This window comes from Vicugna pacos, chromosome X (assembly GCF_048564905.1).
Source record: "Vicugna pacos chromosome X, VicPac4, whole genome shotgun sequence".
NCBI lineage: Eukaryota > Metazoa > Chordata > Mammalia > Artiodactyla > Camelidae > Vicugna > Vicugna pacos.
The window spans coordinates 2606520-2622097 of NC_133023.1; positions in this window are offsets into that span (position 1 = coordinate 2606520).

A 15578-nucleotide genomic window follows, 5' to 3' on the forward strand; every position below is an offset into this window, starting at 1 on the left:
TCTGAAATTGAGCAGAAGGACTGGTAGTTGCTATTAATGGGTCACGAGTCATCAAAGAGGGGCAGCATCTAAGATGTGATCACTCCACAGCACAATGAAGACAGCGTGGTGATGGAGGAAGAAGGTGACTGAGAGCTGAGGTGGGAAGTTGTAACTGCACACACAGAACACAGGATGTGAAGTTGGTATTCCTCCCTCTTTGTTTCCAAAGAGCAAGAGATATAGGCATCTCCAAGGAATGGGCAGAAGACACGGAGAAGCTCAACATGGTCCTCAAGGTGTCCAGCATCTATGACAGCCTGTACATTAGATCTTACAGAGAGGGAAGAGAACTCCCCAAGGCCTGGGGAGTTAAAACTAAACCTCAGTGATATTTTACAGAATACATCTTTGAGTTGCTACACAGAAATGGTCTCCTGATGGGATCCAGTTGGCCAAAGTCAAAGGCACAAGTAAGGAAGGTTACTATGGCTTTGGAAGGATGTAATAGAAATGTGATGGCCGTGTATGAATTCTCCTCTCATGTAAAAGAGGTCTATGTGTGGACTCTGATGATGGCCTAAAGAGTAAGTGGAAATTCTGGATTGGGGAGTGGATATATAGATAGGTGACTGAATACAGAGGGAGGGGGTGAATCTGACATGAGTGCCTCAGGGAATGTTGGAAGCGAGGATGTGGCACAAACAAGTGCAAAAACTGTGAAATATCGCACGTTTATACACATACGTATGTATAAGGTATGTATTTGTGAGAGCACTATGATAAAGGAAAGGAGGTTCTCACTACAAATCCCCCAGAAATACAGAGAACAGAAAAATATTAAGCAAAGTTATGCTGACCAAAGTAATATTTTGATCAAATGGACATATTTCCTGAAAGGGCAATTACAAGAATTGACTCAAGATGAAACCAAAAATCTCTGTTGTCTTCATCAAGGAAAAGCAATATGTCCTCACAGAATTTTGTATCAAGAAGTTGAAGGTCTGGAGAGATTGAATCAAGATGGCGGAGTAGTAGAACCACAAAGTTGCCTCTCCTTGCAACCACAATAAAACCCACAACTGACTTCTGGACAGCCATCGAGAAAAAAGACTAGAGTCCAACAAAAAGGATCTGCTTGAACTGGAAACACTGAGACAGAACCACAACAGGAAGGTAGGAAGCACGCGCTCACAATATAGTCAGGGTCCATACCCTCTGGGTGGGCAACCCACAAGCTGGAGAACAATTAAGTCACAGAGGTAATCCCACAGGAGAGTTCTGAGCCTCACATCTGGCTCCCAACCAGGGTTCCAGCAGTGGGAGAAGACACCAGGACTTCTGGTTTTGAAGGCCAGTGGGGCTTAACTTCAGGAGCCCCACAGGGCTGAGAGAGACAGAGACTTAACTCTCTTGGGAGGCATGCACGGGATCTTATGTGCAATAGGTCCAGGGGCAGAGACAATGATTGCATAGGAACCTGGGCCAGACCAGACTGCTGGTTTTGGAAGATCTCCTGGGGAGTCAGGGGACTGCTGCAGCTCACCCTGGGGACACAGAAGCTGGTGACAGACATTCCAGGAGTGTTCATCCACATGAGCTTCCCTGGACGCTGGCATCTTGATTGGATTAATGACACTAAGACCCAGCCCCACCCAACAGCCTGTGGGCTTAAGAGCTGGGAACCCTCAGGCCAAACAACACACGGGGTGGAAACACAGCCTCACGCATCAGCACACGTTCTGAGCAGCAAATGCCTCTAGGAAGGGCCCTACCCACAAGAGTTCCAGGCCAAGTTTCACCAGCAGTGGGCAGACACCAACCCCTTCTGCCAGGAAATCTACATATGCCTCCAGCCCAGCCTCATCCACCAGGGGCAGACACCAGAAATAGGGAAACAATTGCCCCAAGCTTATGGAAGGAATCCACAAACACAGGCCAGACCCTACACTGGGACCAGCTCAACAGTGCCCCTTGCGTGACAAGAGAGAAGTGTACTGCTGGGACACATAGGACGTCTCCCACAGAGGGCCACTTCTCCAAGTTTGAAAATCGTAAGTAGCCCATCTAAAAACACAAAGAGAAAGATAGACAAAATGAGGTGGCAGAGGAATATCCTCCAGGACAACACACAAGGTAAAATCAAAGAAGAAATAAGTGATGAGGAAATAGGCAACTTATCTGAGAAACAGTTTAAAATGATGATGGTGAAGATGTTCAGAAAACTTTAAAAAAGTATAGATGCACAGAATGAAGTTTTTAGCGAAGAGCTGGGAAATATAAAGAATACCCAAACAGAGTTGAAGAACAAAATTATTGAAATGAGTAACACATTAGAAAGAACCAATAATAGGCTAAACAAGGCAGAAGAGTGGATTAGTGAACTAGAAGACAGAATAGTGGAAACCACCATTGCAGAACAGAAAAAAGAAAAAAGAATGGAAATAAATGAAAAAATTTTAACAGAACTCTGGGACACTGTGTATCATAGCAATATTCACATTATAAAGGTCCAAGAAAATGAAGAAAGGGAGAAAGGACCTGAGAAAAATTTTAAAGAGATACTAAATGAAAGCTTCCCTAACACAGGAAAGGAAACAGTCAGCCAAGTCCAGGAAGCTCAGAGAGTCCCACACAGGATCAAACCAAAGAGGAACACAACAAGGAACATACTAACCAAATTCACAAAAATTAAGGATGAAGAGAGAGTATTAAAATCAGCAGGACAAAACCAACAAATAACATACAAGGGAGCTCCCCTAAGGTTAACAGCTGATTTATCAGCAGAAATCCTTCAGGCTGGAAGGAAGGGGCATGATATATTTAAAGTGATGAAAGGGAAATACCTATAGTCAAGAATACTTTATCCAGCAAGGCTATCATTTAGACTTGATGGAGAAATCAAAAGTTTCACAGACAAACAAAAGCTAAAAGAATTCAGCACCTCCAAACCAGCTTTACAAGAAATATTAAAGGACCTTCTCTAGTCATCAAAGCACAAGAAACAAGAACAAAAAGAAGAGAGAGAGAGAGAGAGAAACACCTATAAAAACAAGTTCAAAACAATTAACAAAATGGCAGTATGAATACACCTATCTTCTTAAATGTAAATGGATTAAGTGCTCCAAACAAAAGACACAGACTGGCTGAATGGACACAAAAACAAGACCCATATAAATGCTGTCTGCAAGAGAACCACTTCAGAGCTAGAGACACGTGCAGGTTAAAAGTGAGGGGGATGGAAAAAGATATTCTATGCAAACAGAAAGCAAAAGAAAGCTGAAGTAGCAATACTTCTATCAGAGAAAATAGATTTTAAAATAAAGACTGTTACAAGAGACAAAGAAGGGCACTACATACTGCTTAAGGGATCAATCCAAGAAGAGGATAGAACAGTTGTAAATATATATACACTCAACACAGGAGCACCTCAATATATAAGGCAATTGTTAATAGACATAAAAGGGGAAACTGACAATAACACAATAATAATGGGGGACCTTAACACCCCACTTACACCAATGGACAGATCATCCAGACAGAGAATCAGTAAGGAAATACAGGCCCTAAATTACACATTAGACCAGATGGACATAATTGATATCTACAGAGCATTCCACCCAAAAACAACAGAATACACATTCTTCTCAGATACACATGGAACATTCTCAGAAATCAACCACATGCTGGCCCACAAAGCTAGCCTCAGCAAATTTAAGAGAAATGAAATCATACCAAGCACATCTTCAGACCACAATGCTATTAGACTAGTAATCAAATACAAAAAAAAAAAAAGTGCAGAAACTGCAAACATGTGGAGGCTGAACAATATGTTACTATACAACCAGGGAATCATGGGAGAAATCAAAGAGGAAATCAAAACATACTTTGAGACAACTGAAAAGGAACACACAACAATCCAAAACCTCTGGGAGGCAGCAGCAGAAGTTCTCAGAGGGAAGTTTCTAGCAACACAAGGATACCTCAGGAAACAAGAAAATTCTCAAGTCAACAACCTACTGTTACACCTCAAGAACCTGGAGAAAGAAGAAAAAACACACCCCAAAGTTATTAGAAGAAAAGAAATCATAAAGATTAGACCAGAAATAAATGAAATAGAGAGTTAAAAAAAATAGAAAAGATCAACAAAACAAAAAGCTGGTTCTTTGAAAAGATAAAGAAAACTGATAAACCTTTAGTCAGACTCATTAGGAAAAAGAGAGAGGGCCCAAAATAACAAAATCAGAAAAGAAAAAGGAGAAGTTACGACTGACACCACGGAAATACAAGGGATCATAAGAGGATACTATGAGCAAATATATGTCAACAAAAGCAAAAACACAGAAGAAATGGACAATTTCTTAGAAAGGTACAATCTGCCAAGAATAAACCAGGAAGAAATAGACAATACGAACAGACCAATTACCAGCACTGAAATTGAATCAGTAATTAAAAACCTCCCAACAAACAAAAGTCCAGGACCAGATGGCTTCACAGGTGAATTCTACCAAACATTTAGAGAAGAGTTAACACCTATCCTTCTGAAAGTACTCCAAACAATTGCAGAGTAAGGAACATTTCCAGACTCATTCTATGAGGCCATCATTACCCTGATACCAAAACCAGACACGGATATCACAAAAAAAAAAAAAAAAGAAAGAAAAGAATTATAGGCCAATATCACTTATGAACATAGTTGTAAAAATCCTCAACAAAATACTAGCAAATCAACTCCAACAATACATTAAAAGGATCATACATCATGCTCAAGTTGGATTTATTCCAGGAAAGCAGAGATTTTTCAATATATACAAATAATTCAACATGATACGCCATATTAACAAATTGAAGAATGAAAACCATGTAATACTCTCAATAGATGCTGGAAAACCTTTTGATAAAATTCAACACCCATTTATGATCAAAACTCTCCAGAAAGTGGGCACAGACTGAACATACCTCAATATAATAAAGGCCATATGTGAAAAAACCTACAGCTAACATTATATCTAAAGGGGAAAAGCTGAAAGAATTCCTTCAAAGATCTGGAACAAGACAAGGATGCCCACTCTTGCCACTTTTACTCAACATAGTTTTGGAAGTCTTAGGCATAGCAATCAAAGAAAGAGAAATACGAGGAATCCAAAAAGAACAAGTAAAACGGTCACTGTTTGCAGCTGACATGATACTAAACACAGAAAAAACCCTAAAGAAGCAACCAGAAAACTACTAGAATTCATTAAATGACAATGGTAAAGTCACAGGATACAAAACTAATATACATAAATCAGTTGCACTTCTATACACTAACAATGAAATAGGGAAATTGAGGAAATGTTATCATTTACCATCACACCAAAAATAATAAGATACCTAGGACTACACCTACCCAAGGAGGCAAAAGACCTGTATGTCGAAAACAATAAGACACTGATGAAAGTAATTGAAGATGATATAAACGAATGAAAAGATATACGATGTTCCTGGATTGAAAGAATCAATATTGCTAAAAGGGCCATACTGCCCAAGGCAATTTACAGATTCAATGCAATCCCTAGCAAGTTACGAATGACATTCTTCACAGAGTTGGAACAAAAAATGTTAAAATTTGTATGGAAACACAAAACATACCAAATAGCCAAAACAATCTTGAAAAAGAAGAACAGAGCGGGAGGAATCATGATCCCTGACCTCAGACAATATTAAAAAGCTACAGTAATCAAAACAGTATGGTACTGGCATAAAAACAGACACATAGATCAATGCAACAGGATAGAAATTCCAGAAATAAACCCATGCACATGTGGTCAACTTATCTATGACAAAGGAGAGAAGGATATTCAATGGAGAAAAGACAGTCTCTTCAATAAGTGGTGTTGGGTAAAACTGAATAGCTACCTCTAAAAGACTGAAGTTAGAACATTCCATAACACCGTGTACAAAATAAACACAAAATGGATTCAAGACCTAAATGTAAGACCAGATATGATAAAACTCCGAGAGGAAAACATAGGCAGATGACTCACAGACATACATTACAGCAATATATTTTTGAGTCAGCTCCTGAAGTATTGGAATTAAAACCAAAAGTAAACAAGTGGGGTCTAACTAAACTTTAAAAGCTTTTGCACAGCTAAAGGTACCATCAACAAGATGAAAAGACAATTTACAGAGCTGGAGAAAATATTTGCAAATGATGTGACTGACAAGGGACTAATTTGCAAAAAATACAAACAGCACATACACCTTAATATCAAAGAAACAAGAAACACAATCCAAAAATGGGCTGAAGACTTAAACAAGCAATTATCCAATGGAGACATACAAGTACCCAATAGGCATATGAAAAAATGCTCAGCACCTCCATTTGTCAGAGAAATTCAGATCAAATCTACAATGAGATACCACTTCATATCAGTCAGAATGGCCATCACTGAAAAGTCTACAAGTGATAGCTGCTAAAGAGGGTGTGGAGAAAAGGGAGCTCTCCAACACTGTCAGTGGGAATGTAAACTGGTACAGCCACCATGGAGAACACTATGGAGGTTCCTTAAAAAACTAAAGATAGAGTTACCATGTGATCCAGCAATCCTACTCCTGGGCATGTATTTGAAGAAAACTCTAATTTGAAAATACCCTGCAACCCAATGTTCATAGCAGCACTATTCACAATAGCCAAGATATGGAAACAGCCTAAATATCCATCAACAGATGACTGGATAAAGAAGATGCGGTATATTTATACAACAGAATATTATTCAGCCATAAAAACTGACAACATAACACCATTTGCAGCAACATGGATGCTCCTGGAGAATGTCACTGAAAGTGAAGTAAGCCAGAAAGAAAAAGAAAAATACCATATAAGATCACTTATATGTGGAATCAAAAAAAAAAAAAAAAAAGAACATAAATACAAAACAGAAACAGACTCATAGCTCATAGACATAGAATATAAACTTGTGGTTGCCAAGGGGGTAGGGGATGGGAAGGGACAGACTGGGAATTCAAAATGTGTAGATACTGACAGGCATATGCAGAATAGATAAACAAGATTACACTGTACAGCACAGGGAAATATATACAAGATCTAGAGGTGGCTCACAGTGAAAAAAAAATGTGACAATGAATCTATGTATATTCATGTATGACTGAAGCACTGTGCTGTACACCAGAAATTTATACAACATTGTAAACTGACTATACTTCAATAAAAAATGTAGAAAAAAAAAAAAAGCTAAATGATTCCCAGTCTAAAGCAAACAGGTATAGTAAGGGGTTAACACACTGGAAAACAAGGTAACCACAAGTCAAAAGCATAAAAGAGAGTCACAGAAACCAAGCTAACAGAAATGAAAATTACAGAACCAGAAAAATACCATATGATATCACTTATATGTGGAACTAAAAAAAAAAAGACAAATGAATTTGTTTACAAAAAACAAAATGACTCAATGAGAAAGAAAACAAACTTACAGTTACCAGGGGCAGGGAATCAGCTGGGAAGGGATAAGTTGGGAGACTGAGGTTTGCAGATACAAACTAACATACATATATAATAGATAAATAACAAGTTCATAATGTACAGGACAGGGAACTATATTCAATATCTTGTAGTAACCTATGATAAAGAAGAATATGAAAACAAATGTGGGTATGTCCATGTATGACTGAAGCATTGTGCTCTACACGAGAAATTGACACAACATGGGAAACTGACTATGTTGCAAAAGATCAGTTCGACATTCCTGATGAGCCAAATTACTCAGAGACAGTCTTAGAACTCAGAACAAAAATTACAGTCCTATTGCTTTGCCGGGCAAGGGGAAATCACAGCAGGTTAGTGCCTGCAAAACTGTGAACCCATCTTGGGGCAGGGTGATTATATATCCATAGCTTAAACATTACAGCATGGATACAAAGTAAAAAAAAAAATTGTATAAAGCCTACACATTCTACAAAAGCATGCATTGTCATTAATGCAGAAACATACTAATTTATGGGAGAGTAGCCTATGTTTTACACATATAGAAGAATAAAAATATCAACAGAATCATATTTTTGTTCACTTCAGGTAGTCATATTTTTAAAGAATATTCACATGATGATTCAGAGAGATTTAATTTGTGATTTTAATGTCTTCCATTTCCTATTATGAATGTGTCCAGCTACAAGACTGCTAGATTTATTTCTGAATGTTTCAACATGACAATCAACATACCAGTAACAATTTTATATATCTCAATTATTTCATAACTCCTATACATGGAAATGCCTTACAAAATGCACACACCCTTAGAATATTCATAGTAACAAGTGAACTGACCTTCCAAAACACGTTTTTACTTTCTCCTCCCAGCACGTTCCTGTCCCAGATACACACTCAACTCACTTTTCCAACTCTCCTCATAGCTTCACTCTAAACCTTTCATTCTCGAAATTCTGTCTCCTACAAAAGGACCCAGATACACTCCATGGCCTTTCATTGCTTTATTTTTCATCCTGGAACTCAGAAACCGGTGAGATATTTGGCAAGAGTGGGGAGCTTGCTTATCTTCTGTCTCCTTTCACAGGGAGATTAACTCACTGGATCCTGAATCCAGTATCTAGTTCCTGATGAATTTTGAGACTTGGCTGAGGTTTGCATGTGACAGGTACTAAACACATATTAACTGAACAAAGACCAAACACTGCACAACAGCAATCTCACACAACACACTGTCCTTTAATGTATATACAGATACAAGTTTCTTTTATATAGAGTGGTACTACATATATTGTATTAAGTTGCCAGAAAATAAAGGGAAAGTCAAGTCACTCCACAGAGAACTGAGACTTTTCTCTCCCTGAGTGCACAAACCCTGAGAAGGGCTGAACTGGGAGCCACTGTTCTTCCTATTAGCTTTGATTCCAAGGTGACATTAGCTAATCCTTACAAATTACTGAGAGCAGAGTGGAGGCATAATTTTTAAATGCCTATGTAATTAACAATAAAAATTTTGGTCAAGGGTTATGTCCTGGGACAGGCTGATGGAAATATCCCCTGGAAATGGAGTGTCCATCATTTAGCATAACACACACGCATGGTAAAATGGAAAAAATGAACAGACACCAACCGACCAAAACCAACACAGACATCAAGTTGAATGTAAAGAAAGGAAAGAGAAAATAGGGACCTTTTCCCCTGGAAGCAGCATTCTCTGACATTTGAAGGACCATCATATTTACTCTGGTTCATATCTATGTGCATGCTGGAAATTTTCCAGAAGTTTCCAGATGAAATTAGAAGGTCACAGAGTATGTCAGAATTTTGTTTTTCAATGATGATTTTCTTCACCAATGGATGGGTTTGAGGGATTTTCCAAGGCAAACAGTGAGTTAAAAAAAAAAGTTCAAGTGACAAAACTTGAGATCAGGTATAACATCTCAAAGTGTTTCCAAATGCCCTGACACTTAAAAGAAACATCGTGCTCCTTTCCTAAGACAGACTACTGAGGCTCCCTCAGAAGTATGCTGAGTAATTAGTAATGCAAGGATCAATATTCTATGAGAATAAGTTTCTAGGTGGGAACCTCCTACTTTAAACACCCCCACTGTGTTACTGAACCCACCATGACTGTGTTTCCCTTTCTTCATGCATTTCGGGTACAACCAGCCCTAGAGTAGGGGATGCTGGCCAACTCTGACTTCCTTCTAAACACACCAGAGTCAGTCCAACCGGACCGTGTAGAGCCTTCCTTCATTGGCCAAGGAACTCTGCTGACAAGAACCCTTTCTACTTCCACTATACTTCAGTGAGTGTACCTGAATGACCCCTGCACGTAGCCCTGGACACTAGTGTGTTACAGGTCCTTCAAATTTCTTTTTACCAAATCTCCCTGTTACATGCATGGTTGCCCACATGTGACCATCAGGAACAGAAGTGCCAGGGGACACACACTGACTCATTCATTCACCAGTCCTGCACCCTGGGGATGCAGCCAACTCCAAAGTCCAAAGACTGTGACATTGTGGAAGTGACCCTTTAGTGGATGAAGACTGCTTATGCAAAGAAAAAAATGCTCATAAAATGGGAAGCAGAAAGGTGTTGGGCAGCATGGGAGTAGCTACACTGTGGGCACAAGTAAGTAGAAAACCAATCAAGTCAGCACAAATCCACTGTGGTGGGAACAGAGTAGGAGAGAGGGGAACTCCCTGCAAAGGAATTAGGAAACGTAGCAAGTCATGTGTGGACATGCAGTCACCACAATGACTGAGACTGCATTCTGGGTGATAGGGGCTCGTTAACTCTTACTAACCAGCATTTCTCAACCTCCCATGACTGACATGTGACTGGATAACTCTCAGTGTGAGAGGCTGTCTTGAACACTCTAGGGTGTGTAGAAGCATACTTTATCTCTGTCCACAAGGTGGAAGATCTCAAAACCACATCTCCCACTGGGACAATCAAACATGTCACCATATGTGTCAATTGCCTCTCCTGGGAGGGACAGTGGACCCTGGTTGAGAACCAATACCCTTCAAATAACTTTATGAAACTTTCATGGATCTGGTCAAACCACAGCTCCTGGTTTGGAACAGAGAGATCTACCAAGGGTCCAGTGCCCTTGGGGACTCTTAACACATGACAAGCTTTGGGAAGATGGCCCCACAGCACTCTGCTGAAAAGTGTGCTGTGAGACCAAGAGCAATGAGGTCTCCCGTGATGCTGGTGAGAAAGGTGGGGACAACACTGAACACCTTACATCAGAACCAGCATCATCAATCAAACACTGTGGACCTATGAGTTTGTCCCCATTTGAGAGATATTGGCAGACAGAAGTTCACCAGGATCAGATCTCAAAAAGTGGACATGTGGTGAATTATCTCAACTCAGATTCTAAACACATTGGATCCTTGGTCAGGAATCTGTGAGGGAACCAGGTGTGTCTGGTGGCCTGGTTCAAAAGCTTCCTTGCACTACTGAAAGAGGAAGTATGGTTCTAAGATGAAAAAACAATGATCACAGAGAAAACAGAAAAAAAAGACACAAGTTCATAAACTGGGAGAGATGGGGTACAGAGTTTAAAAAAAGCCTGGATAATTTTGACAAGGAAAGATCAGGAGCATCTACATCGGATGCCACAGCAATACTAGGGAATCAAAAGCTTCATGCTTGTGTAGGATGCTTCCTCTATTAATGGCCATAATATTGAGGCACATTGTGCCTGACATGAATTCAAGGCAATCAGGATTAATGGTCATGTGACTTTACCCCGTCTACATGACAGGAAGGACAGAATCCAAGAACCAAGCTGCAGCAATAAGCCCTTAGAGTAACTACAGTTTAATTTTCCTTTGATTGGCAGATAGAAAAAAGCTCTTCCTAAGATGGGATGATCTTGGTGCACATTCTCAGGGAATACATGTTGGTAGAACTTCACAAGAAAAACCTGCTAATGTTGGGGTGAATGAGGCAGACTTGGAGGAAGCGAGAGAGGTGGATGAGGGGTGTTAGCTGGGATCATGGCCCGGCTCAGAACTGTCCCAGTCAGGGAGGTAAGAGAACAAATTTCATGACATTCTGATATGTGAAAGCCTCACCTCCCATAGACTTCACAGTCAAAGATTGGATAGGAAAATAGAGGAATCTGTAAAACAAGGAGAAAATATGACATTGTGAAAAAGAACAAGAGAAATGTAAACAGTGAATGCATGTTGTTGGTCTTAGTGAGTATGAAGACAAGAGGCAGACAAAGATGGAGGCTGAAGACCACTTTCAGCAACGCCCTCCTCAAAGATCAGACATCACAGAGGTGCGTAGGCTGTGTGTATCCCTGGATCATCTGAGACTGAGTCAGGACTCTGGATGTTCCCCCTCAAATGAGTGGGACATTATCTGAGTACCATCTCTATCATCATAAAATGTATCCTAGGGAATTTATCTGATAAATCACTAGAAAAGAAAATGAACATGAATAAAAATTTGAGGAAGAAAAGACAAAGGAGACATTCTTGGCTGTTTCAGGGACCTTGAAAAATAACCAGAGGTACAAAGAAAGGAAATTTGCTTTTTCCTTGCAAACTTCTAAAAATTAGAGGAATTACTATCAAACTTTCTTGCTTGCCTGAAGAAGCAACTGAGTCAATGAATAAATAACATGTTAAAGGGAAGATTGTAAGAAAGGTGTTTGGAAAATAGAGAAATGAGAATGAACTGCTGTTATGCGTGCCTCACAGGATGCTGTTGGGTGTCTGCATGGAAGGTCTCCTTAGTGAGAAGGATGACACAGCATGGTTCTGAGGAGGTGACAGAGATCCTTGTTTGTGCTGATCTGTTCCTCCCCTCAGGGATGGGAGACTTTCCTAAGGCCTTTTAAGGAAATCACTAGAAGCTTGTTACATCAAACAGTAACACCTTTAGTTTGAAAAGATAAGTTTAAACATATCTACAAAATGTTAAAGAAACAACACCCAGTTTGGGGACAGGTGTCTTGGACATACCTCATTCTGGAACTCAGGATATAAAAGAAAATAAATATCACTGTCCTTGAAACATCTCAGCTGCACTGTGTTTTCTCACTTACCCTAAAGGTCAAGTGTCCAGATCAACTGAAGCTTCTCCTAAAACTAATCTCAAATAAAAATAACGGGTGGCCAGAAAAGCTCCTCCCTGCCAACCAGGATATCCTAAGAGGACGTCTATGTGGCCAGCATTTTAGATTAACGACCATTGGTCTGTTATGGGTCAGGACACAGATGGATACTATAAAATGGGCACACATACAGGTTGTCTACACCAGCTGGTGCACGGCACGCTCAGCTTCTCCAGGAGGAGGACTAGAAGAACTGCCAGGATGAAGATTCTGTTCCTGACTCTTGTACTTGGAGTGCTTTGTGCTGCCCAAGAACTTCCAAGTGAGGATGCTCAATCAGATGTAGCAGAGGCAGACTCATCTGATACAACAGCTTCGTCATCTGTAAGAGTGTGTGTGTGTGTGTGTGTGTGTGTGTGTCCCCTTTTGGGCTATGGTTATGTGTATCCTTATTTCTGTGAACCTCACCTGGCCACCTACCTCCAACTCAGATCTGCTCCACTAATTGGAACCTGCACTTCTGCTATATTCTATCCGTATTCTCCACATTATCTATTTCTAGGCTCTCCTGCACTTTCACTGTTCTTGTAAAGAGAAGGGGGGTCAGCCAGAGACCTGACCCACTGGGGCTCTTCCATTTCACAGGGCATACACCAAGCCTGTGAAGTATCTCAACTCTATGTTCTCCCTTTGCCTTGGGTTTTCACATTATTTATGAACCCTGCTTTGTCCATACCAAGCAGGTAATTTGTGTTTATGTGCAGGAGTGAAGGGAAAGTCGTGATGGAGGGTGGTGGACACAATGAAAAGAGGTGGACCTCAGTGTCTAAGTGGAATTTTGCTTTCAGGTTTCAGAATGGAAACTCATTTCTCTCGCAGTCAGTAACACAGACTGCACTAAGAACTGTCTGCCCCAGTGTTTTATCTGTAAGATTGAATTTGATGAAACAAATGGCATAATCACCTTCACAATTTGTGACAGGTAAGTAGAAATAACACAAAAGCCAAACTGACATACATCCCTGACCCTGACAGAGGGTCTGGCTTCCACATTTCCCATGATATCCCTCAGTTATGTGGAAGGCTGTGACTCCCAGGATCCTGCGGTTTAGACGGGTCTCTAGAGGACACCCTGGAGCCTTTGCTTAGAGGGAAAGTCACAGAGGCTCCACTGGAGTCAACTGAATTCGTTAAAAGAAAGAGAGGCCCATGAGGCATGAAAAATATGGTCCTGGTCTGCATCCCTACAGTCCTAGGGGCTTAACTACCTAATGCACAACTTGTAGGACACGGTTCCCACTGGCCCCAGAGGATGTAGGCACATGGATGACAAAGGGGTCTTTACCCTGAAGGGAGGTCTCTCAGCTATTTACAATCATCATTAAATGCATGAAGGTCACCACAGCTCCCAGAGCTGCTCATGGGATGTTCTCCATCATGCAGGGATATTACAAGGACCATGCAAACACAAGTATTTTGAGGAATAAAAGCATTAAGACAAAATAAGATCTTTATGTTTGGAGAGGTTATTTTAAAAATATACAAATATATATAACTGACTGTATATTATACATATTTCATAGCCTACTTACACTCAAATGACACGCACATGCACACACACATGTATATATCCTATCCCAGTAGATGTACCTGTCAGCTGTCAGGCATTTTAAGAATTTCATATTATTTTCTGTTAATCATTTCCATAACTTTTAAAACTGTATATTTAACTGACTTCTTATGTACCCACTCTTTTCGACACACATACATAGATGTGTTTTTGACTGTTTAATTCTCTTAGTGTTTTGATAGGACTTCTGTCTTCACACAAGCACATTATTGTGTTTTTTAATTGTTCGTTGGTATTAGATTCTCTAAGAAACTTTGGATTGGATTGTGAAACACCTAACGTGTTTCTTGAAAGTTACCAGTTACTAGAAAAGCCTTGCACTTTTCTTCTCTTTCCCCAAATTCTAGATTTCTTCATGTTTCTTAGGCTTTAAATGGGACCTCTTTTCTCGTAGTTTATCTTTGGAAATTCTGCTCAGATTTTATGTGTAATGAGGCATCTTTGCCACTGGATCTTAGAGGACTTACTCCTTCCCTTTTAAATGTCACCTTGTTTATAGGCACTAGGTGACAGGTGACATAGGGACTTGGGAGGGTTAAGAAAGAATGTCCCACTTAAATGTCAAATTGTTCATTATTTTTAACCAACCAATTCGAATATCTTTTGCTTTTAAGGGTGAATGGAAAATCCTTTCAACAAACTATTAAAGAAATAAAGACACTAGAGGGTACTTACGCCATAGATTGTAAGTATGACTGTTTTATGGGTAAAAGTGTATTATCGCTGAAACCTTGACCTCCAGTTCCTACAAGAACTCCAAATTACAAACTTCTAGTTCTCCCACAGACTAGAGGTATGACCAGGAAGTAGTCCCTACAGTTTCCAGGCACTTTATTTTGTCAAGAACAAAGGCTTACATCCCATAACTTGGATGGTCCCTCCTCATCTTGAGTGCACTCAGTGACAGACTAACCACATGAACATAGAACCCTTCTTTCGGGAGATTCTCAGGTGCACAAAGCTCTTTCTAGATTCCTTAACACAACCTTAGGAATTATGTCTCAGGAGTCTATCCAGAGGTCACACATCAAAATCATTCTGCAAACTACACTTTGTGAAGACAATTCTAGAGCACCTTAATCCATTCGTATATAGCCAAGAATCGTACATCCTACAAAAAAAAATAGTGATTTCCAACACCAAGTATATGGGCTTCATAAAAATGGTTTGTGTTCAAAGCAATGAGTTTGGAGGCTAAGATTTAAATATCTAAGATCTTTCTAATAGCCCTTAACATCATTCCTAAACTTAAATGGTCTAAGGGGTACATAATTAGTGAAAATTTAAATATATCAATATAAGGTCCCAACCCTGGTATAACATGACAAATGGCACAGGGGTTGCGCAAAGAACACAAATAACTAATACATGAGGGAAGGATTTAGCTACATTTT